The sequence below is a fragment of the Protomyctophum parallelum genome (assembly GCF_964188405.1).
Source record: "Protomyctophum parallelum genome assembly, chromosome: 21".
Lineage (NCBI taxonomy): Eukaryota > Metazoa > Chordata > Actinopteri > Myctophiformes > Myctophidae > Protomyctophum > Protomyctophum parallelum.
Window position 1 is genome coordinate 31,959,140 of NC_139713.1, and position 26,014 is coordinate 31,985,153.

General features: G+C 41.4%; 1 protein-coding gene across 1 annotated transcript in view; it reads right to left on the minus strand.

Moving 5' to 3' along the window:
* The window catches only part of astn2 (astrotactin 2), a gene marked incomplete at its 5' end in the record, with an annotated part of 505,571 nt that overhangs the window by 177,809 nt on the left and 301,748 nt on the right, over nucleotides 1–26,014 (minus strand). The window lies entirely within an intron of this gene.

Consider the following 26,014-nt stretch of genomic DNA (forward strand, 5'->3'; position numbering starts at 1 on the left):
TAATTCCTCGACTCGATCATACTACAATCACTGTCACACGAATGCATCAAAAGTAACGGATCTGCTACTTTTTGCAGATTTTGAATTTGTCCCAATGTCTGGCCTGTGCCCAATGTCACAGGCCAGTGTGTGCGCTCCGGAGTGAGCTGGCACATACAGTATGCTGTCATCAGCAGAGAGTAATTTTTGGCCTTTTGCTGAAATGTGAATGATGGGAAATTAATGCAAAGTGAAAAGCATGCTATACGGTGTAATTTCTGACGGTAACACCCCAGGCCTCAGTTAGATGCACCTCAGACAAAGACAAATGTCTGATAATCTATACATCACTTCTATTACATCTTATGCAGGTAAGACAAGTTACCATTTGGTGTTTAATATAAGGTAAGATACAATTTCTTTCCCTGGAGGGAAATTTGGGTGTTAAAGCAGCAACATCAGCAAGGTTAAAACAGAGGAGAGTGGACTTTTGGATCAAATGTTTATCAACAATGAGTGAATTAAGTCCTTCAACACTCATCTTAATGAATGAACAGTCTATTTAAACTACCATTATTAATATATGAATCGATATCTGTACAGAATATCAACATTCAACAGTTAACCTTTCAGAAACAAACATTATGTCAGAGTTCAGCTATGTTCATCCTAGTAGTCCATGTACAAGAGTAACTTCTTGTGCAGGGGTATAGACACAAGTGTCCGTACACAGACAAAAGTGTCCGTGGCAAATGTTTGATTTTAACACGCCATTTTAATGTTCTTATTTTCATCATAAGACACAATTGAGCAGTTAAATAAATAAGTAAATAAATAAATTATGGATAAGGGGTCAGGACAGCTAGGCCTTTTCGGGGAGGGGTCAGAATAAATTATGGATTTAGACCGTTGTTATTATTAGTGAATGTCAAGTCTTCAGAATATGTATGACATGTATTTACTATGACACCATTTGGTACATTAGGAGTCCAACTAGCACTAGTCGTTCTATGGATGGATGTTTTATTTGCAAAGACCCTCTTAACTCTGAGAGTGTACAAATGGAACCAAATTGACCAGTAAGGGTACATTTGTTTCACTCTCAGAGTTACAGAACTGTTATGGTCGTGATCAGGGCTATCTCAATTGCCCACTCATTTCTGTATGTCTGTGGCAAAAATGGAATTTTGACAAAAATGTCCCCCGCAAGTCATCATGCTGATCATGGCGATGACCCCTGGTCACAAGTCAATATTCAGTGCCAAACCAAGGAACCTAACTAGGTTGCAGCTTATTGCTTCCTGTAATAAACTGTAATAAACATACACAATGTCATTTCTATTTCATTTCAAATATGCAGTTCATATAGAGCTCTCAGCGGGGACGGTCTCCAGGAAGGTAAATCCACTTATGTCCCCTCCCTTACTGCAGAGGACATTATATTAATGAAGGTCCTCTTAGTGACTGACATGATAAGAATGCTGCATAATAGCCCAGCAATTCAGCGAGGGATAATCCACAAGGAGCAGTGTTATCGAAGAATAATGCATGATGTGGAGTCTAATGACCCTCCAATCCAAAGTGGACAGGGGTTTGCCTCCATGGAGCAAATTATTTTATCATAAGCACATAGTGGCTCAGAGTGGATTATCCCGCTTATATAGCCATCTTGATTAAGATATTAAAAGTAGTGTTTATTCATATTTTTGGGATAATACATTCTTAACTAAAAAAAAGTTTTTGTGCTGGCACTACTTCTTTTGTGTTTCCCAGAAAGTTTGAACATTTATTGAATTCCCTGCTTCTTAAGCACTTAAACCCTCTATTTTTAGTATCAAAAAGGGGCTTGTAGATACATTCACATTCATACCAAATGGTAAATGTGTGTTTGTGTTGTACAGTATGTCAGTGGTTCTCAATCAATTTATTTTGTCAATGATCTGCTAATTGGCATAGATCTCCCATTTGAAGACTTGGGATGCCAATCCAAGAAGTTTGAAATTGTGATTCAGAATTACATAATTGTCGAAACACTTCACTAATTTACTTATAAATGAAATAATGATTAAGTTTAAATATCAATCGTTTCACCGACCCCGGCGCAGCCCGTCCGAGGACCTCACTAAAGGCCTATTCATAGTCCAGTTTTCGATCAGTAGTAGCAACGGGCGATGTCAGTGTGTACAAAGGGCATGCACTTGATCAATGCCAGTTGGTGACTTGTGCTTACTGATTGATGAGGAAATTCCACGGTTTGTATTTTGTTGTTCAGCTGGTAACAGGACGTGCTTTCGATTCTCAGACTCAGGACAGTGTGTGGGCATGGGGAAATCATGGAATGGTTTTAACTAAGATAATGTCTTATATCATAAGCACATAGTGGCTCAGAGTGGATTATCCTGCTTATATAGCCACAAAAGTAGTGTTTATTCATATTTTCTGGGATAATACATTCTTAACCAAAAAAAACTTTTTTGTGCTGGCACTACTTCACAACATTGAAATAAGCTTAACTAACTCTAGTATACGACCTAGAAAAGATTATTAGCTGACAATTCATCTCTATCCTTTCTTCATCTGCTTTCATCTCATTCCTCACTTTTCTTTTGTGTTTCCCAGAAAGTTTGAACATTTATTGAATTCCCTTTAAGCACTTAAACCCTCTATTTTTAGTAAAAAAAATATATGCTATTTTTGGCAAGATTCCCCCCCAAGTGGTATAAGCAATAACAAAATAAATATTTGCATATTAATTTTGAACAGTTATTGGGCCACTACATCAAAGCTGTGCAGTCATCTTAAAATATTTGCACACCCTATGGCCAATGAGTCGAGTATTCTCTGTGGCCAAATAATAATGTGTGCCAGTGCCACTATTAGAGTCAACACATCCTAATAAGAACACCCCCGGCTGAGGGACTTTGGGGAAACTAATTGGGTTACTGAGTACACATCTTTCACTAAGAATTAAATGTTCTCTTCTCTTCATCTTCTAAAAAAGTGTCCAAACAACGTAGCTCATATATCTCATAGCTGTATTCTGTGCAATAGCCTCAAACTCTTGACGCACAGTCATCTCAACATGTTTTTGCAGAACAGAGTTGAGGTATTAAACTTCTGTTGTTCTAGACAAGGAGACTTGAGGATTAAAGTTAAAGGCCAATGCTTCATAAGAGAGGCTAGAGACAGATTAAAGCATGGGCAACGCAGACATGTGCCCATAGGGTCCCGGTGGCCAATTGGGGGCCCTTGGCCTTACAATTTATTGTTGTAATAAAGGTTGCAGTAAATGTATATACTGGTATATTGTAATAACTGGAGTCAATTTAATTTGTAAAATGTAGGATGATTATGGAATTGTATGAATGCTTTGTAAATTATGAACCGATTAAAGGACCTATAACATAAAATTCAACTTTTTCAATTTCTTTTGTGTTTCTGGGGCTCCCATGTGTGTTTTCTATCCCCACAAATAACCAATTTTGAACAATCAGGCTTTCATGTCATATGGGTGTTTTAATGGAAATTGCTCTCAGGAACAGCTCGGCTGATTTTGGCCTCATCGTGATGTCATCAATGTCACCCTACTTTGTATAATTCCTCCTCTTCTTCAGTCTTCTGTTCCAAATTTGCATTTCCACTTGTTTACAATGTCCACCATTGTTGATTTTCCAAGCTGGCATGGGATGGAAACAAGCCTGGTTTTATCTAGCATCAGTATTATAATGACTCAAATATTAAATAATCTGCATATCAGCACCCCCACCACCTCAGGACATTGTGGTACTGCAGCTAAAAGTCCAGAAAGAAATGACAAGGCCTGGTTATATCAGAGTGGTGATTGAGGCTCAAACCATTAGAAATAACTTTGAGGGACATAGACAATATGATTATTAAATATTAAAAGCAGTTTTAAAATGCATGTTATTTGCCCTTTAAATCACACAATGAGGGCACTCGGGTGGTGCAGTGGTAAAGTAGCTCCACAGCATAGTGGAGTCTGGGGGTTTGAATCTACCGCACTACGTTATGAATAGCCCATGGCCATCTAATATACTTACAGATACATCTTCTTTTTGTCTCTATTGAAATGTCTCAGCACAATGCTTGATTGTGGATTGCAGTCAACATAACTAAGGACGAGTATGACACAAACACACATTAACATTCTTTCACTCATGGCCATTGATTCAGCACTAGTCTTTAATGACTTGATCGATTTCTTCTCTTCAAAGGCCAGAAGAAAAGCTGGTGGGAATTTAGGTAGGGTTTTTATTACATTTATGCCCTGCTCAATCTGCTTACTATTCAGATATGAACAAACCATGGGATTTCCACTGCAGTTTTATTTAAATTAAGGTGTGTGTTCGACTCCTTAATATATAATTTAAATAATTCATTAGTCTCTGTTTATTTAGTTTAGAATAGGCCTTGTGATCTTGTTTTTGTTTGAGGTGTGCAGGAATATTTCATTATGGTAAAGACAGGAAGAGTTGTCCTCAAAGGACAGCAGTTTTTGTTTTGAAAAAGACAGAATGTGATGCCTCTGTTAGGCTGTTACATTAAGCAAATTCATTTCTGTCTGCAGGACTCAATTTATTCTCCTTAAAAGTTAGTTAGCGCAACGTTAAATAGCTGTACATACATGTATAGAACAGACCTGAAATGGCCGTAATTTAACTGTTAAATGATTGCCATTTCATGCAAAATTTTAACAAATATAAATTTAAATAAATACTGCGTAACTGTGGGTTGGTCTGTGCTGCATTGTTCAACCAGACAGTGTGCTTTGGAACTACACAAGCGTTTGTCACAGCTAATAGGCTTTAGCTGCGGCTTGGTTCTCCATCAATTTATTTTGTCAATGATCTGCTAATTGGCATAGATCTCCCATTTGAAGACTTGGGATGCCAATCCAAGAAGTTTGTAATTGTGATGTGGTCCAGAATTACATAATTGTCGAAACACCTCACGAATTTACTTATAAGTGAAATAATGATTACGTTTAAATATCAATCGTTTCACCGACCCCGGCGCAGCCCGTCCGAGGACCTCACTAAAGGCCTATTCATAGTCCAGTTTTCGATCAGTAGTAGCAACGGGCGATGTCAGTGTGTACAAAGGGCATGCACTTGATCAATGCCAGTTGGTGACTCGCACTTACTGATTGATGAGGAAATTCCACGGTTTGTATTTTGTTGTTCAGCTTGTAACAGGACGTGCATTCGATTCTCAGACTCAGGACAAAGTGTGTGGGCATGGGGAAATCATGGAATGGCTTTAACTAAGTTAATGTAAAAATAAGGCTTTTTCACTAATTCCAGTCTTGGAATGACTTATTATTTCACAACATATTCCCCCACTTCCACTGGGATTTATGGGGGGCATGAATGAGTGTGGCAACTTTTCTCTTCCTGTCATAGTGACACTGTCCTGCATCAGAGCATGTGTCCCTATCCAGATCAGGTGCAGGGGTGTCCAAACCTTTTTCATTGGGGAACCGGGCCATATTTGAAAATATGAAAATACCGCGTATAGGGCCATCCGCATCTCCTATCATACTTTATACCCTTGGGCAATAAACAAAGTCACATACAAATGCTCATCAACGCTCATTATAACCATTTTATTTAACTACAGTGTATTAATAGCCTTTTGTTGGTAGTGTGAGCCGCTCTTCTCTGCTGTGAACAAAACAAATACAACTAGAAAAAGTGCCCCTCGGGTCAGAGGTCTCCACCAGGGCAGGTCAGGTTGTGGCCTCGTGGTGGCGCTATAATAGGCCAATGTGAAAAGGGTGGCATTTGTTCTTATGCCTTTGATGGCAATTGGATGATTTGAGGCATTTTGTTCCAAAAAAATGTTTTGCAAAAATCCACCTATTGGTGGTCCAAGCCAGTGTGGAAAGGGTGGGATATATTCCTCAGCCTAGTAGGAAAGTGTGTGAAAGATTTCACGTAAATTGCATGCTGCGTTCATGAATTGAGGCTTTTTGTTTTGGGGCAGAGGTTCATCGTTGGCATCCAGGGAGTGTGCAAAATATGGCATCGACCTGGTTAACGGTGCCGGAGATCTCTCACTCACTCTCACTCTCACTCACACACACACACACACACACACACACACACACACACACACACACACACACACACACACACACACACACACACACACACACACACACACACACACACACACACACACACACACACACACACACACACACACACACACACACACACACACACACACACACACACACACACACACACACACACACACTCCGGGCCAATCGCAATTTGCGTCTTCACATTTCTGCCCTCACTTTTTATCCTCAATATGTACTTTGCTCAGCCAATCAAGTCATCGCTATGGGGTGATCAACCAATCAAATCATTCACACAAACGCACAAAGCTGGGCATAGGAGGAGCTAGCGCCCCTCAATACAAATAACCAGCTGATAGGAATTCTTTACACATTCTACTGCCCCTTCAACGTATGAATTTCACATGACTACGGCCATAATACATAAATAATACATTTTAGGAAGGAAGCCTTTTGGCCGCTGGGCCGGACTATTGACATGCCTGGCATAATGAGATTAGACCCATATGTACAGCGACAAAGAGAGAGTCAACCAGGTGCTCGATGGAGGTGCAATAAAATTTGAAAATAAAGTGGACTCGTGCTACAAAGATCCGTTGGACTGGAATACTTGAAAAAAGGGGCGGCGATCCGAGCACTCAAAAAGGTAAAAATGAGGAGAGGTTCATTTAGAAGTTAACAGCACACATGTTTCGACTCACAGGAGTCTTCATCAGGGCAGGTATAGACCCATATGTAGCCTAAGATGGTAGAATATAACAGGCAACACTCACAGTGGATCTATTAAATATACTATACGGCAGGGGTAGGATGGGATTATTTACCTGGCCGCACACAACAGTGTTCAAATGCCAGCTATAGACGAATCCATGGAGCAGTGCCCTGTAAGCCAGGTGTAGCTAATCAGCCTCTGTGGATTCGTCTATAGAGAATAGTAGTGGCGGCCATTGTGTGGTTCTTTGGCTGCAAAGGTAGAAGATAGCAGGTAGCAGATGTGAGATACGTATTATTGCACAATAATACAGCCATTAAGAGGTAACTGTCGCGCTAATTTGTGTTCGCTTGAGGAGTCAAATTGTCCCTCTCACTTGCATCAATCAATCTTTACGCAGTAGAGTCCCACAGCACTCGATACGGACAGCAGGGGTCATTATCACTGGGAACCAACACAGGACAATCCAGAGTGACACTGAATTCTACTCTGATAACTGATCTGTCTAGGTCAGGGTTACATAAAAAAATTGCGGTGAAGGTTTCAGAACTGAAGCATCATCTTTTCCTGATGCTCTCTTCAGTGTTGGCTGTTCACCAGTATCTGTGAACAGACCTATAACAGGCCCTTGGGTTTCGTATAAGCCAATTAAACTATGCTCCCAGGAGAGAGAAAATTAGAACAATTCATATTTTCTTTGTAGACAAAAACATGTTTAGAGTGTGCCTTAACATTGGTCTGTTACACTATAGACTAGAGCAGCAGTTTTCACCTGGGTGGCTTGTGACCCCCAGGAGTCCATGAGGGGGTTCCAGGAGATTATTCAAAAATGTTTGTGCTTTTGTGGCATGGCTCTACAAGAGGCCTTATGTCAGACCACAAACAAAGCTCCACTAGCATTACTATCAATATTTTTTATACTTGGTCCATAATAGAAGTCAATGGTGCCGTTATCACACATAAACCGTGACCACATTTTGGAGTCATACATCATAGATTTAGGGACTTACGGGTCTATAAATAAGAGTGTAGCCTACAAATGGAATGAGAGTTCAACTGCTTGTCCCCCCCAAGTATTAGTGTTGAACCTTTTATAATACTGATCAAACTTGGCTGACCATGCTGCCCTACTTACAAGGCTTCTGTGTTTAAATAGCATACCAGTAGATGTTCTAATTACTGGTCCCAGTAGGCATTAACTCCTCTGTCGCCTTGCCGGTTCTTCCACAGATAAGGGCAAAAGAAAGGAGTGTGCACTGAATTATGATACAGTATATTGCCCTTGGCCTTCCTCCTCTTCGTTTCCTGTCTCACTAGTTCTCAACCTGTGGTCCCCACATGATTTTTGGGGGGTCCCGGTCCGCAGATGACAGTGAAGTGACTTTTAAGACCGTTTTAATATCTGTGAAGACGCAGAACAAAGACATGCAAACACGTCTGTCTCACCGATAAATCAAATAATCACACCCGTGTGAAGTGAGTAAGTAAGTAGCCATGAGGCCCATAGGGCAGGAGCCTATCTCCTGTTTCTGTACACCCCCTGGACATGACGCAGGGACGACGTGTGAAGTGAGGGGCGCTCAAATCATCATTCATCATACAATTATTATTATAATTATTACTGTCCATTATGTAATAATTAGGGGCCGGACAGCTATATGGGTCACGTGGTGCCTACGTCACTCATAGAAAGTCAGCTGTTTGCAAGGCGGCATTTTCATGAATGGAAAGAGAGAGGGGGTGACCGCAATCGCTATTTACTATGCTGTGATTCACTGTGGTAATGTTTGCTTTAATAAACTACAACAAAAGCAGTACCCTGGCCTGGAGCAGTGATTCTCATGCAGACAACGACTAAGCATCGAGTCTGACAACTAAAACGTTTCCCCGCTTTAGCCTCTCGGTGTCATACGATATAGACGCCATACATTGTCAACAAGTACATCATCATACATCACATTCCGTGCCCAGCCAATCAAATAATTTCTGTCGTACACAAAGCTGGGCTTTGTGTGTATGGACACATTTGTTCACGGAAACCTGCTGCATCTATTGATGCAGCAGTTTTTTTATTGATGCAAAAATTATGCGATGTTTGATATGCTGTTGATAAATATCAATACAAACAACGTGAGCTAGAAAGATTTCCTCTGGGAAGAACTGAGCTATATGCACGCAACAAATAAGAGGGGAAATAAACAGAAAATCTCCAGAGCAGCAGAATGAAATCTCACAGGCATACTGACAGCTGGGATTAATCAAATACTGTAAGCGCTTACTTGACAACATATGGTTTGCTGAGGCAGAGATACATGGCCCGCGGCTCTGCTAGTCCTTTACAAATTAGGTACAACACCTTTATTGCCAGAAGAGAAAGCACAGGACAACAGGCAATAGTCTCCAGTGAGGAACAGCAACGCTCGACCCAGCTGGTAGTCGTTCATAATTTGATTACAACAATGAATCAACACAAAATGGATCGACAGTGATTGTATTGCCCCAAAAGTAAAACAGCTACGTCTAAATTCATATTTATTATGATTAGCATACCTTTTTTCATTACACTGGGTTTTTAATATGCCATTGTATACAGTAGCCTATAGGTCTAAAAACCTAAAATCAATATGTAACTTTGTGTTCACTGTTTGAATTAGTCATAGACCACCGATTACAATGATACATTTAGCTGTGTGTAAAAACATGCAACATACATACAAGCACACAGGATGCAGCACAATGAATACCAGCAGGGTCTGCACACAACAGAGCAGGTGAGCAATAAAATAGACTTCCACCACCCTCCATCTCCATCTTGTCCCGGAAGATAACAGATAATATCTGGATTTTATGTCATACACCGGTGCCCCCGCATTCATTAAGCTATTAGAACAGAAAGGAAATTGAAACAGCAATCTTTCTTGGGATATCTAGCCCGGCACCACGCTGCCGGTTGGGAATAGTCTCTGTGATTTAATACTCTTTCCCAATCCGTTTAATGTTTGGTCGAGCTTGTGACTGAACAAAATTGAATCCCCCTCCTCTCTCTCAGACCCCCGACACGATCTTATCAGTGAATACATTAAAAGCAGGCCCTGCAGGGGGTGAGAATTCTCCCCTAAACTGCTAGATTACCGTGCGATTATGGCATCAAACAAAAGCACTGATTCAATTGTTCCCCTGTAGCAGCCTTGATCCTCTGCCTCAAAGAGAATGCCTTGAATAATCAATGACTTTGAATGCCGGGTTCAAGCGTGTGGAGGACGGGACGACACCACAATTACGTAAAAAAAACCGTACACTGCTATTAACCGTACACGAATATTGTGGTTTGCATGGGGAAATATATGGGAGAATAAAATACTGTACCTAAAATAATTCACAGCATAGAAAATAGTTTACAAAGTGTGAGGGCAAAATGCACACTAACCTTTCTGACTCTGTACAATTATGAGTCTTCAGCAGACCCTATAGACAAAAGTTTGGTATACCGTACAAGCATCATCATATGCCAAAAACAACATTGCTGGGTTAACGTCAGCTCTACGATTGTTACTGTGCCAGTGTCATCTTGGATGTTCATGTGAGAAAATAAATAATACACGCCTTTGTGTAGTCAGTGAGAGAAATTGTCTGTCTCTGCTTTCCCACAATTTCTACATGGGTGATCGACCCTGTTTGTCTGTGGGACATCACATCTCCAGAGACAGCTCTTCACGAACATGACAGCTAAAATGTGGTTTCTCTCATTCCGCCAGAGTTCTGGTAGTCATCAGCCTTGGCTTATAGCTCACCCAGACAGAAGCAGCAGTTTGCGTTACTTGTGGGAGACAACCGCAGATGCCACGCCATACTATGATGTGGTGTCGACCCGCGGGAGTTCGACAGCGACAAGGCTGGTGAGACTACTCAGAGATCCTCCACAGCAAGTTATAATACTCTGCTATTGGACGGATGGATGCACACACACAGAAAGGCTTAGTGTAATTGCCTATATAGAATCTACAGTACAACAAACTATGTCCATAGAGTGCGCTATGGTTGTTATTGTGCAGCGGTAGCCCCCGCGTAGCCAGCCTTCAATCTGCAATTTGCAATGCATATTGCCCATCAGTGATATTAGGCTAGTGCAGCGAGTGCAGTACTTTCATCCGACGGATCATTGGTCCGAACGACAACCTACCTCCTCCCTCACCCTAACCCTAACCTCCCCCGGGGCAGACACCTAAACCTAACCGCAACCCTCTCCCGACCCGCAGCGCACCTCGGAGCATTGATCCTTCGGAGCAATGCTCCGTCGGATGATAGTATGCCTCCCTAGCGCAGCGCCATGTTGAGCTTGGTTGTTGATTTTGCTAAATAACTCATTCATATAGTCAATTGTCCGCCTATAGACCGATTCCGTACCGGTTTCATGGTCGCAGCCTACGTATTTCCTGTAGGCGGACTCGACATAGCTGCGGGAGTAAAACCCTCACCAGGCGCACCTCTTCCACTACAGTGAACGGCAGAGTGACTGATGTTAGTTTGCCTCAAACTTTACTCCTTTACCTGCTGTTTTACTAACACTAACACTACAAAGATGCCCAGAACATCGAGATGAACCTGTGTAGTTTATGGCTGCTCCAACAGTAGTGGCAACATAAAAAAAAAAAAAAAACTGAATGTCTAATATCCACCTCGGTGGCGGAGACCAGAGCCATTGAGTAATGGTTGAGACAAAGCAGTGAAGGGTCCTGAAAGATACGTAATTTCAGTCTTACCCAATACCCAATCTTTCTGTTTTATGAACACAAGGCTGCTGTATTTTATACCTCATACTAAGCATTTAAAGTATGAGGTATAAAGTACAGCAGCCTTGTGTTAATAAACAGAAAGATTTGGTATTGGGTAAGACTTGCGTTATGTATCTTTCACTGCTTTGTCTCAACCATTACTCAATGGCTCTGGTCTCCGCCACAGCGGTGGATATTAGACATTCCGTTTTTATTTTATTTTTTATGTTGCCACTACTGTTGGAGCAGCCATAAACTACACAGGTTCATCTCGATGTTCTGGGCATCTTTGTAATGTTAGTGTTAGTAAAAAAGCAGGTAAAGGAGTAAAGTTTGAGGCAAACTAACATCAGTCACTCTGCCGTTCACTGTAGTGGAAGAGTTGCGCCTGGTGAGGGTTTTACTCCCGCAGCTATGTCGAGTCCGCCTACAGGAAATACGTAGGCTGCGACCATGAAACCGGTACGGAATCGGTCTATACTTTACCTTTGCCTCAAGTCTCAACTTCTCCTATACATGTTCATGCCATTTAAACAGAGACTTTCTAGTCCAGCCACGTCACTTCTAGAACGGAACCAGCATCTATTGTTGAGTAAATCCTTTATGTGGGCCCTCAACCCTGAAAGGTTTGTGGATATTGCAAAGAAGAGAGAAAGGAAAAAAAAGACAAACATTGAACTAAGTTTCTCTTCAAGCTAGAGTATCAATCATAAAGATGAATGTCCTCCCTAGGGTTAATTTTGTGAGTTCTATGCTCCCACTGCCACCGCCAGCACAGTATTGGACTAAGATTCATTCTGCTATATCCAAATTTGTGTGGAATAGGAAACGCCCACGTCTCAAACTTTCCTTGTTACAGCGGGCCAGAGCTGATGGCGGTCTCTCGTTGCCTAACTTCAAATTATACTATTGGGCTTTCACTCTTCGCCCCCTTTTAAGATATTTCGACTCAACTATAAAGGTCTGTTGGCGAGAGCTTGAGGAGAGTTTGGTTCATCCTGTTGAATTGAGAGATCTGATCTATTCAAACATAACGAATAGTCAATGCAAAGTTCGCTTTGGGCCAATCATTTCTCAGTTAGTGTGGAGAGCGGCTGAAAAATTGTGCAAGATTGATTTGAAATGGAATTAGTTTTCCCCAGTGTTCAACAATGATGGTTTGCTTTTGGACAATCGTCCTATTCGTTTTCCCAGATGGAGTTCCAAGGGGATTCATACTTTGGGTGATTTATTTGATGTTAATGGTTTACGTTCTTTCCAGAATGTATGTGATATTTTTAACTTGCCTGGTAACTCTTTTTTTTTTTTTTTTTTTACAATTGAGAACTGCCATGAGGACATATGGGGTTCCATGGCAGACCCCCTTGCAATGCACCCTTTGCATAGACTTATCTGTGATGTTAGATCAAGAGGTTTTGTTTCCATATTGTATGATTATTTATCAGAATCTAGTTATGGGACCTTGCTTGTCGATACTGTATGGAGGAATGACATACCAAATCTAGATCCAGATTGGAGCTGGGATACAGTGTGGTCTAATGTTGTCCTGTTTTCTAGGAATCCTGATCATCAACAAATTCATCTAAATTTTGTTCATCGGACATATTTAACCCCCCGTAGATTGTGTGCTATGCAGATTTTAAATAATCACAACTGCACTTTCTGCACTTCGAACACCATAGGTACATTCTTTCATATGGTGTGTGGGAGTGTCCGAGTGTCCTCACATTTTGGAATTTGGTTGCTGCTAATCTTTCGATTATTCTAGAAATTAACATCACACCCTCCCCATCTCTATTCTTATTAAATGATGTATCCCAGTTGCCATTAAATAACACCCGTATTCGTGTCTTCTTTGCTGGCGTAACGGCCGCAAAGAAGATGGTTGCTTCGCACTGGAAACCGCCTCATACATTGTCATTTCGCCAATGGGCTTTGACCTTTCTAGATATCATTTATCTAGAAATGTCTACAGCAAGATTGCATGGTGCAAAAGAGGAAAACTGAGAAAGATTTGGTCTGGTATTGCAGATTTGGTTAAGGGCATGATTTAGTCATTATTATTATTATTATCATTATTTATTTTTCTTTCCCATTGCACAGTAGTAGGAGTACTGACATTTTGTGGCATCTTTGGTCCCGGGGGGAGGGGTGGGTGGGATTGTTTGTTTGTTTTTGTGTTCCTTGCTTTTGCTGTTATGTGTTGTTTTTATATGTGTTTTGTTTTAGTTAAACATTCTTGATTTAAGACAATAAATCACAATAAGACACGTTAAGTGTCTTATTGTGATTTATTGTCTTAAATAAAAAACAATTGATAACAAAAAAAAACATTGAACTAAGTTGTAAACATAATACAGTAGTAGGGACTAGGGATGCAGTTGCTCTAGGCAACTTAATTGTCACCCTGACCTTGTTTTCCATTAACATCGCATCTGCTCAATCTACCTTGCATATGGTTTGGGTTTTGTAATTGCAGCAGAATATGAATTTATATTCCCCCCCTCAAGAGATGCCTTTAAATTCCATTATATAGAGCCCTAAATTATCACCTTTAGCTGCTTGTGGCAGATTGTTATGCAGGTCCCCGTGGCACACTAAATGACACGCTTGATCCCCCGTTTAACCACCAGTGACTGGGAAATGGAGAGAGAATTATTAAAATGCATCTGCACGAAAGCATAAGGCATTGAAATGGTATGGTAATGAGGCTAGCCGAGTTGTGCTGTTCAGTGGAGCAGAGGGAAAGAAAGTCGTGATGCTCATCTCTCCAGAACTTAAACCACAGGGACACAGCCATATAGGAGATACAGGGCCGGTGGGGGTTTGAGGGCGTGTGAGACTGTGCATACGTGGGAAACAGCGAGAGAGAGAGAGATATGAGTGTATGAGTAAATGTATGTAGTGTTGCTTATTTGGGCTTGCTTCCGAATGTTTTGATTATCATTTTCTAAACCAGGTTCTCAAACCGTTTCATGTCAAGGACCCCCAAAGTAATGTGTATTTGTCTATGGACCCCCCATCTGAAATGATCATTTGTACCTAGGGACCGGCGTACCAGATACATTTTCAAAAATATTCCACATTTTGCACTATGTCTCTGACCTACTGAATGAGTTACGAAATGACACCATTGGTCCGCCAGTTAGCCTAACAACAACGTGCCGCGTATATCGGCTCTTTTCAAATAGCCAATGTATAGGTTTGAAGTGCTCATCATGTGGCCTAGTTAGTCACTTCTTTTGGGCTTGTTCTCACAGACCTGGCCGCTTATTTTTCTCGCAAAATGTGGTAACAGTGGTGAAGTTCCATTTTCCTTTTTGGAAAATAGCGGGGCAATTGTCTCTGACTGACCTACTGAATGAGTGATGTTACGCCATTGGTCAGCCGGTTAGCCAGTTAACAACAAACTGATTGCAGTCCCTCTAAGCGATGCCCTTCAGACCATAGTACTTCACTTGAAAAATTGATAATACATCCAAAATGAAAGTGGAAATCAGAATCCATTATTATAATAAGTGTGCATTGTGCTGGACAGCATGTGCCAGAGAGAGAAGCAGTTGAGTGAGAGAGAAGCAGAGAGAGAGAGATAGAGATAGAGATAGAGATAGAGGTAGAGGTAGAGGTAGAGGTAGAGGTAGAGGTAGAGGTAGAGGTAGAGGTAGAGGTAGAGGTAGAGGTAGAGGTAGAGGTAGAGAGGGAGAGAGAGAGAGAGAGAGAGAGAGAGAGAGAGAGGTAGAGGTAGAGGTAGAGGTAGAGGTAGAGGTAGAGGTAGAGGTAGAGGTAGAGGTAGAGGTAGAGGTAGAGGTAGAGGTAGAGGTAGAGGTAGAGGTAGAGGTAGAGGTAGAGGTAGAGGTAGAGGTAGAGGTAGAGAGGGAGAGAGAGAGAGAGAGAGAGAGAGAGAGAGAGAGAGAGGTAGAGGTAGAGGTAGAGGTAGAGGTAGAGGTAGAGGTAGAGGTAGAGGTAGAGGTAGAGGTAGAGGTAGAGGTAGAGGTAGAGGTAGAGGTAGAGGTAGAGAGAGAGAGAGAGAGGGAGAGAGAGAGAGAGAGAGAGAGAGATGGAGATATTACAGAACTTGCAGGCACTTCACACACTTCTTTTTTTATCGTCTATGGAACAATCATTGCTGGTGAATAAATGACACGATTAAGAAGATTACAGACATCCTTTATCATTGCTGGTGAATAAATGACACGATTAAGAAGATTACAGACATCCTTTTATTCATAATGGTGCATATGGCTCCAGTAGCGAGTTTTGTGCTCATTATAATTTGATAGATGTGTGTGAACTGTGAACTCATCTCATGCAGCCCCATCAGTCTGCAGCCTCTGTCTCTGCTGTGTTCAGCAGTCAACAGAGGACGCCGGGGCTACGGGCACAGCCATGGTCAGCCATAGGAGCACGTACCTTATCTCAGACTAGTTCAGGCACAGCCATGGTCAGCCATAGGAGCACGTACCTTATCTCAGACTAGTTCAGGCACAGCCATGGTCAGCCATAGGAGCACGTACCTTATCTCAGACTAGTTCAGGCACAGCCATGGTCAGCCATAGGAGCACGTACCTTATCTCACTTATCTCTTACCTTATCTTATATATACAAATATATATAATCTCTAGAATCTCTGCCCAAAATGAGAGAGGTCTTCATAAAGTACAACACTGGTGTGCCAGCCAGTGCTGCATCCGAGTGGCTTTTCAGCATTGGCAAGGATGTTTGCAGTGCCAAATGGAACCGCATATCTGATGAGAAGTTTGAGAGACTGCTCATGTTGCGTAGGCTTACCATACGTCCTCTTTTGCCCGGACAAGTCCTCTTTTGGGGGGCTGTCCGGGCAGACCCGGAGGGTTTTATAAATTCGGGGGTTTTACACGTATCGCCTGTAGTGTATCGCTACGCTCTGATTCCATATTTCCATTTGTACAGTATCAGAGTTAAAAGTTATAAAAGGATCCATTTGTTTCCATTTGTACTAGTACACTCTCAGAGTTACAGACCTGCAAGGGTCCATGATTTGGTTCCATTTGTAAACTCTCAGAGTTACAGACCTGTAAGGGTCAATTTGGGTCCATGTGTTACACTCTCAGAGTTACAGACCTATAATGGGTCCATTTGGAACCCCCTCAAGGAACCATGAGGGTCCCTGGATCACACCTTTGAGATCCACTGCTTTAAATAAATACATAACTAATATAGAGCATATTTGATCAAATTTAGGAGCATAACTTTTTTGTTATAGATTATTTTGACATCTGAATTTAATTCAAACACTCCTCTTTTAGGTAATTCAGAATATGGTATGCCTAATGTTGCGTAAACAACTTAAACAAGTGATTCTGTCCTGGCATATAAACAAATATAGGCCCATTTTCTTCACAGTTTTACAGTTAGATTGTGTTAAGATTGACGATCAAATGTCATATTAACAGTTTAGTTAAAGGTATATTCAGTGATTTCACTCAAAAAACCTTAGGTTTCGTTTTTGGCTGTGGGACCCAGCCTTTCGTCCAATCAGGATAGAGAGTCAAAAACGAAACCTAAGGTTTTTTGACCCCCAGGGGTTAACTGGGGACAGGGAGGGACTCCTTATATGGCCAGCACACTCTATATTAGGGAGGATTATCACAACAAAACAAAAAAATAAGTGATATTTGAATTAAGTGAAATCACTGAATATACCTTTAACAGTTTGACTGTTTTTTACGATTAACCCGCATTTTAATCAACCCCCCTTCACTGCCGAGATTGTTGTATTACCTTTAGAGCATACGCTGAATTATTTGGGCTTTTAATCCGCGAAAATCCATCAAAAAAAGCTCCCGTGGTTTGTTATGATCTGTGTGTAGCATCCACCATCTTGGTGCACCCGGAAGACGCACACAAGATTGGTTTCAATGAGGCGTTGCAACCAATGCATTTCCATTGGCCTCAATTTCCCAGAAGCCCTAGCAGCCCACAGCATGTGACGATTTCCGGTTTCGTCATCAAAGCGAAGCCATCCAGTCTCATACTCCGCGACGAAGACGGATTTTCTTTTGATTCATTACATTACGGCGGATTAAACACATAAAACAAAAGGCGGGTATGTCCGATACGGCAGCGACATTAACCTGGAGTAATCCATTCGCGGCACGGAAACTGTTAATATGTATAGGTGTAGCTACTAGCTATCACTTCACAATACAAGAGACCAGCCATTGTTTTGTACAGTCAAGTTACAATTTTACAGATGTGTTAATATGATGATCAAATGTCATATAACAGTTTACCGTAGTTAATATGTATAGGTGTAGTAGCGATCACTATACAAGAGACCAGTCTTTTAAAGCTCAGTAAAACTAAAATTGAGAGAGGCATATTTCTGCTCAAGTGTAGCTGAGCTACTTTTCAAGCTACATTTCTCCTGGGACAGAAATGTAGATTGATCAGCTACTTCCATGGTGAGCTACTTTCGAAGTAGCAGACCCAACACAGGACACAATTAAGTCCAGAGGTGCTGCAGAATAGTTAGACCAGCTTGCCTGAGTTGAATTGTATTGGGTGCGTCCTTTTCGACCTACTCCAAATCTCTTTGCCAAAAATAGCCGATCTATAAACTCACAACGTGCCATGCTGTACAAGTTGTGTGCTTGGCTATTTTTGGCTAATGTTCCCCTCAGAATAAGAGCTTTTTTATCCCAAGTATGTTAAGCAGAGGCAACAGAGTACACTCACCTTCATGCTCAGAACTAATGGTTGAATTCTTCACTTGTGGCGTGTGCCACACATTTTAATGGACTTGCAAAACAGAAGGTAAGTGCCTTGTAAAGTGGAAGGGAAAAGTGCTCTGTCTTAGCTAAGCTCTCTAAACTAAGCACCGGTGCCTGGTGTCAACAATACATAAATGCCTAATAAACAGTACAGTCTGAGTCTACTCCAGGTGTCTTAAACGTTTTTCAGCCCAAGGACCCCTAGAGAGAGATGAAGCAGGGACCCCCATTACATATTGTGTAAAATTGTATTGCAGATTAAACTTTTTCATATATTTCATAGGTAGCTTTCATAGGTACTTCTATAGTAAACCTGACCTTTCACTCTGTACTTGGTCTGCTCTTTCCTCCCCTGTACAGTGTACACCAGTGTCGAAAATAGCCGATCTACAAGCTCACAACACGTCACAAAGCGAGGTGTTGTGAGCTTGTAGATCTGACTAAAGTCCCCTCAGAATAGGGATGCTAGGATTCAAGTGGTTAATGTAAAAAAGGATCCTACACTAAGATTTGACGGCCCCCCTGTAGTAACTCTGAGGACCAGTTAGTCCTCCACTACATACGAATTCCTACACGGGTTGTGCGTATAACCACGCCCCCGGGCAAGTTAAGTTTACTGAGGTTAAGGTTAGGGTTAGGTTTAGGTATAGTTTTACTGAGGTTAAGGTTAGGGTTAGGTTCAGGCTGTCAATCACAGCGACTGGCCAATCACAGCGTGTCGACTGCACAACCCGTGTAGGCTTTGGTATGCCGCGTCCCGGCCCCAGGGCTTCTCTGCCACGCGACGGCGTCCCAAGCCAAAAACAGCCGATCTACAACTTCCGTTGCTGAGTAATGTGCGATGTTGTAGAAGAGCGACAGCTATTTCCGTTGCTGAAAGATGTGCCACTAATACCCAGCCATCTGCTCTCCTCTCCCTTTCACTACTTCCATTACAAAGACAGATACTATTGCTGGCTACAGCAATGTGTCATAAATACCACACCGCCCCCCCAGGGCGGGGACTCTCTGTAGCAATCATTGAACATCCACTTAAAGATGGCAGCCACAAATAACAGCTGAGTTTACACACCCTCATGAAGTTCACCCAGTGTCCCTTGGGGACATCGTTGAACACGAGTGTGTGTGTGTGTGTGTGTGTGTGTGTGTGTGTGTCTGTGTGACTGTGTGTGACTGCGTGGCGTGGCGTACGTGCGTGCACAGTACACAGATCAATGTCCACATACTGCCTGGTGCTGGCTTCACAAATTGAAAGGTTAGCTTGGTCTTTGCCACCTTAACATTATTTAATGTGACTCCAGGCCAGACTAGAGCCTGTCAAGTGTTGCAAGTATAGAGTAACTCCTCAACTGTGACAATGCAGTTACAAACTTAAACCTCCACATCAGCCATTCCCAACCTGTGGGCCTAGGGCTCCATGGTGGGCCATGAGGGTAGTCCAAGTCCTGCAATGCGTCAAGTTTGTGAGCTTGTCGATCGTCTACTTTCACCCAAATGTTTTCCCCGGCCAGTACAGGAACACTAAGGTTTAGCCGCTTTCATACTATAATGGTAAATTCAATTAAACCATAAATCATGAAACTGCATGGATGGTCGACTTGTTTTCAATTGATATGACCATGTCAAAACAGTAAAAAACTCCTGCCCAAACTATTTTCAATAACAGCTACAAATCAATGGAAGCAGATCAGACGGTACATTGATGTTATGGCTGGCTCCTGCATGAATACCCACTGAATATCACCACCTACACACTCCTGCAGCATGTGCTTTCAGCAAAACTTGTGAAACTCCAACATTTCTGCTGCTATAACGTGACAGGGGCTTTAAACAGCAATATAAACACTTTTGATTTACTGCTTATGTGTTGCTGTCTTTCGGTTTCCTTTTATGAAACATACGGTACCCTTACTATGAAACATATCTGGGTATTCATTCACAGCAGGGACCAATCATTTCTGATTTTCTTGTAGATTTTGCTCGAGTCCAATCAAGTAATTGTCCATAACAATTGTACGACTTTTAAGACACAGGCTTTTTATCATACCATCTGCTTTGTAGTGCGGAAAATCTGCAAGTAGCTTTTTTCCCCCCTCACCTTCTTTACAATTACGCCAAATGGAAACTTTACAGTGACAGGGGCCATAGAACACAATATGCAGAATAGCAGTTCGACTTTATAACATCCAGTCATGTGCACAGTGATGAAAAGCTATTTGGACACCTCAGACAACATGTGGTACACTTAAGAGCTAACCATTAAAAATGGGAAGGCACAAAAGCCGCAGCCTGTCTTATAACTTAGTCACGGCATTTGCTATAAGCAGAAATTAGCAATCACAAGAATGACGTGTCTCACATCTCCCCAGCTGAGGGGCGGTAATGAGACCATCCACAGAAACGAGGGACGTCTTCAAAACCTCAGCATGAGCTTCATGTGAAATACATTTCCTCTTCCTTTATTTCTTTTTTTTGCAGATGCATTAGCTATTAATTTAGCTTTTTGGACAGCTCGGAAGGAGCACTACTCGGAAGGAGCAATTCAGTAAATGGATTTAAAGCTATAGTATTTCTGACAACTATGAGAATCTGATAAAACGTTCAACACAAAATAATCCTCTAAGTATAACTAGGTTCTCAACATGAAGTGTGGGGACCCCTAAGGGGTCCTGGAGAGGGCATGTGTGTGCATGTGTGCATGCACATGTGCATGCGCATGTGTGTATGTATGTATGTATGCATGCATGCACGCATGAACTCAAGCTGGACAATAGCTAAAAGTATTCAGCTCACACAATAAAGAGTAAAAACTACAGAGAGAGACATGTGCTGAACTATGGGGGGATGCTCATTTTTCAGGCTGACAATTGGAGCGATAGACTCCGTCTTCTCTGGAATACAAAATAGGAAACGCTTTTTAAACAAGTGTGGGGGAAATTACTTTCAAGCCCGGGTATACCAGCTAACCTTTGAACAAATTGAGTTGTTATATTTTTTTCATCAATATTATCGTCACCTTCGCGGGGACTTAAAGGGCACACTTAGAATCGATTAACAATTTAGGCACGGGCCTTTTTAAAGTCCTTTTCGTTACGGCATTTCAATGGCGTGTTATTCAAGTATTCAGCCTAACAACTCTTATGCTTTTATATTGCACCTACTGTATTTCCAAGCAAAGACGACAAGCATTCATATTTCACATTCTCTCGATACGTTAACATAGGGAAAGTTGTGAAAAATGGAGTCACATCTTCCCCTTGGACAAGCTTTCACATCCTGCTACAGCGTTATAAAATATACATTCAATATTGATCTTGCAGCAGTATATATGTCGTACAATTAAATGTCTATACAACTATTGTAAGGAAACAAGAATGAAAGAGTTTAGAGTTGAACATTGGATAATGAACGAGTGTCTGTTATAAAACTTTCTTCCACAGAATGTTATATTTATTACTGCAAACTGATTTCACAATATAGCCTATTCTTGAATGTACACTATGCAAAGTTTCTCTGAATTTGAAATTATGTTTACCAAAGGATATTTCTATTGTGTCATTTATGCTGAGCTTTGGATTTGGGTTAATTTAATTCAAAAATAATGAGCTAAAAAAGAAACACATTCACAAGAAACACATTTCACAAATACGTTCAGAAACGCATTCACAAGAATGGAAACACGAAATTGAGTTTGAGAATTGAGTTAATCCAACATACAGTAATAATGCACTTCTACAGAGAAGACACAAGCACAACACTTGCTGGCTGAATTATAACATAGCCTACTGCAATGCGTAGCCACATACAATGAATTTCATTATGTTTTGAAAAATATAAATAATGAAATATAACGGCCCTCAACCATAAAGCCCTGTTGTGTTTATTGACTATGCTCTATCATTGACGAGAGGCTGACATCAGTGTACCACGTGTCCACGTCATAAACCAGCTTTACGACATACTATTTATCCTTTAATGGAGCGATAAGCCATGGTGCTAAAACCACAACTGCGATGTCAAGGTGGTGACTCGGAAAATGAGAACATGTCAATAAAGGGAAAACAGGGTGTTGTAAACAGGGGTCATTGGGCCATACAAGGTTGCCACATTAAGGCATTAATGACCCATGCTGATGGCCAGTATTTTGGAAGTTTGAAATACAGTGGACATTTACGTCAGTGTTGTAGTTTTATAAAAAAACATCGCCATTCATTGTCAATGGGAATTTAATGTTTGTGTCAGAAGCATGTCACTCCCCCAAAACTATACACTATACAACGTTTATTTATGTATAATCCATGCTGTGCTGTATTTTCTGAAGATTGTAAAAATCCTGTTTTCATGACGCGCGCACACATGCGTACATTCGCACCCACACACACGTACTGTACACCGTCACCCACCACATATACCGGTCGCTCTCGCGCTCTCTCTCGCTCTCTCGCTCTCTCTCTCGCTCTCTCTCTCACTCACTGGGAGCTGTTAGGGGTTCAGTGTCTTAAGAGCTCAAGGACACTTAGACTAGGAGGAAGCAGGGATCAAACCTGAAACCACCTGAGCCACTGCCGTAAATGTATGTACTTAACAGTAGTTAGTGACTATGCACCACTGCTGGTGGAGACTGGAGACAGTCAGTCCTAAATACTGGACCTGCCTGCAGTCCAGAACAAAGCCAAATAAACAGGCAGACACTATTTCCAAACACTGATGGAAATGCAGCAACATGAAAATAGCATCAAATACTAAAATGCCATGATGCTCAGCACACCGTCTTTCAAATGATAACGATTTGCTTGGCGTGCATACTAATTGGAAAACTACAGAGAACGTAAGTAAAGATCAATATTTTACTGGTAGTATTTATAAATCTTCTTGGACGTAATTTTGGCTCATTGCAGTTCATTTAGGTAAATGAACTGAACTAAATCGGATTTCAGACCTACCGTTTGTGTCTGTGTGTGTCCGTGTGTGTCCAATAAGAATCACGTTAGCTCTTCTCTACCGAAATGGAAAACTTTACAAGGCTGAAGCTCCATCCCCTTTATTTCCAAAGCCATCGGAAATAAGAGCTTGGGAGAGAGGGCAACACTTAAAAGGATTAGCTTTCACATAAAAAAAAAGTCTAAAGCAGATTGTTTTTTATCAGTGAATTAACTCATCCTCTTATAGTGTCCTTGAAAAGGCCCGCAGTGCACACCATTCAGACGACACACTCAATGATACTGTGAATAACGAACTATTGGTTGTGAACATATTGTTCTAGGATCCTACTCTATATATTCACCGCCTAGCGGAACACACATTATTCACATTACATCCTTTGTTAGTATTTGGTGTATTTTTGAGGAAGAAAAGTTATCTCGGTCTGACCAGTGTATTATCCCATCTCCGTTATATTCCAAATGTACACTCATTTGCAATTTTTCACTGTAAAATCAATGTTACTCGTAATGCTGGAAGTCATTTGTCTAACATTTCTTCCTCGCACATTATTTCTCTCACAGTTCTGGACCGTTTCTTGGTTTTGCTGGTTCCCATAAAACATGAAAGATAATAGCACAATTCAATGTCATCCACAAGGATAAGCTGAACATATTAAGTCAGCAGGTATCTGGTTCAGAGGAGATTAGAAACAACAGACAGAAACTTATTTCTGTCGGGCGGAAACCGTGTATGTCCAAATGTCTTGATTAATCAAAATGTTAAATAAAATAAGCAAAAAAAGACGATCTACAATCTCACAGTGTGGCACATCGTGACAAGTCGTGAGCTTGTAGATCTGCTATTTTTGCAACAAGGTATAAAATAGGGGGGAAAAAACATAAAAAGATGAAATATAGAGATACAAGATTTCTGCAAGACAGTGACGCTGTCTGTAGGGGTCCATTCAAAATGTACGAGTACGCTGAAGGAAAACGGGATGGTCATGCTTTTTTTTAAATTCAGTCAGAGGAATAGAATACCGTTTTTAACTCGAGTCCTCTGAATCGATAACATTTAAAAGGAGAATTTATATTGACTCTGACAACGTCAACTGCTGTTTCTCTCGTTCCTGGCAAAAAAAACAACTGTAAAAGCAGTTTTTCTTCGCTGCTCTATCAGCTAGTCTTTGTGCAATTTGTGGAGAATCATGGCGCCCTGCTGGAGATGACAGGGTAGATTTAGAGATCGTTGCGTAGAACGAACAATAACGGACATGCTGCATTTCGCACAATGAAAAGATAGAGATGACAAATGTCCATATTATAACCAGAACAAAACACCTGTATAGGCCTACAATTTTTTTTTTATTCAAGTTGTGCTGAAGAAAGTTAAAACTATTTGGGAAAAAGTGAAAACTATAAACTATGAGGAAAAGGCTGATGTGCATAACTGTAGTCCTGGGTTTCACGGAGGTGGTATACCAGTTTCAGCTTCCAGTTCGGTTTCCCATACAATAGCTTGACTTGATTGGCGCGGCCAGCAGATTACCTATTTATTTCTGGTTTAAATATGCTGGAGCACAAATCAGACAAAGGTTCAGTTTTCGTGTATTTTTTTTCGCTTCAATTTCCAAGAGCTTCGTTTGATTGGTACAGCAGCCGAGTTCACATGTATACGGTAAGTAGCCTTGGGAACCAATTGATCCCTTCGGAATCAATGGATCCCTATAGCCATGTGGCCCTAAAGGGCAGCCATGCTGGCAGCATGGCCAAAGCCCAAGCCATGATGTACAAGTTCACCCCAAAGATATTACGCCAGCATGTCGCAGGGACTTGCATTTTACATGCATTTCCAGTTTAAATAAGCTGTCGCACCCAATCAAGGGAAGCTAGGGGAAAGCTGAACCGGAATCAGTAATGGATACACACTTAGAGCAAATGAAAGTATAGGTCTATAGGAAGAATGGCTGCCGCCTAACAACAACGGCTCGACTTTAACTGTGCGTTTGATTTGGTTTTATTAGCTCGAGTGACAACGGATCGTCTCAGTCGGGTGGGAAACCTCATATGTCCAAAACTGTCCAAGCTTTTCCGGATTCAAATAAAAATAAGTAGCTAAAGTACCAGATCTAGAAGCTCGAAACGCATCGCCTCACGCCGCGTTTCTTGGGTCTGATATCTCCATGAATTACCTTATAAGAATTCCCTGGACGTGGTAGCCAGGAGCAGCCACAGTAGCATCAGGAATCCACATGACCCTCCCTCGCTCTCCCCCTGCTCATAATCATGGTAATCATCACACTCAGAGCAGGTCAGGTGCGTATCCCTCGTCACACACGCTAGTCATTCATCACATAATTTTCCGTGAAAATAATGATACGGCTGGGATGCATTTTAAATATGATTTAAAACATGTATTATTTATCATTGTTTGGCGGGGGGAGGTGGTGGGCATACTAAACAAAAAACACTAACTCCCTCAGTGAAATGTAGAATATTCTTTCATTGTTCATTAAAACGCTGACGACGTGGTATGGCTATAAAGTCATATGGCACTGAGTAATTTCAGGTAAGGTTTAGTGTCCAAAGTACGCACGTACATACACAGGCTTTAGTGAAACAACCAATTCTAATTTCTCATGGGCGCCTCTTTCCCTCTTAGTGAAGTGGCAGATGACCTCTGACCTGTTACCCTGCACTAAATTAGAATTACAGGCACACCCCCCATACATGCTGGTGGAAGATGTATGGTGTTTTACGTAAGTAAAAAG